General features: G+C 41.5%; 1 non-coding gene across 1 annotated transcript; it reads left to right on the top strand.

Moving 5' to 3' along the window:
* Positions 1-109, top strand: TRNAL-CAA. The gene is made up of 2 exons: positions 1-38; positions 64-109. It is a non-coding gene; the product is annotated as a tRNA-Leu (tRNA).
* Positions 110-460: the final 351 nt, after the last annotated feature.

Here is a 460-nt window from a genome sequence, read left to right as displayed (position 1 = left end):
GTCAGGATGGCCGAGTGGTCTAAGGCGCCAGACTCAAGGCTTTGTCTTCCCCTCACCTGGGTGTTCTGGTCTCTGTATAGAGGCGTGGGTTCAAATCCCACTTCTGACACATTTTTTCTTCCCTGTTTGAGCTTTTTTCCCCCATGAAGGGAGATTTAGTTACATTGAATTAAAAAATGGGAAAACACAGACAAGGGAACCATTTCTTTCTTTCTTTCTTTCTTTCTTTCTTTCTTTCTTTCTTTCCATGTAGGGGTTGATGTTTTGGAGACAACTCACCATTGTATTCTTTTATGCTGCAAAAAAACAATCCTGAAAATAAAACATATTAAAATAATTAGCTTAACAATAATTCAGGCAATTATCCCTTGCCTCTGTTTGCCAGAAGCTGGGAATGGGCAACAGAGGATGGCTCACTTGATGATTCCCTGTTCTGTTCATTCTCTCTGGGGCACCTGGC

Source organism: Gopherus evgoodei, unplaced genomic scaffold (assembly GCF_007399415.2).
Source record: "Gopherus evgoodei ecotype Sinaloan lineage unplaced genomic scaffold, rGopEvg1_v1.p scaffold_33_arrow_ctg1, whole genome shotgun sequence".
NCBI lineage: Eukaryota > Metazoa > Chordata > Testudines > Testudinidae > Gopherus > Gopherus evgoodei.
The sequence above is the reverse complement of the archived record's forward strand: the minus strand, read 5'-3'. Positions and strand labels throughout refer to the sequence as shown.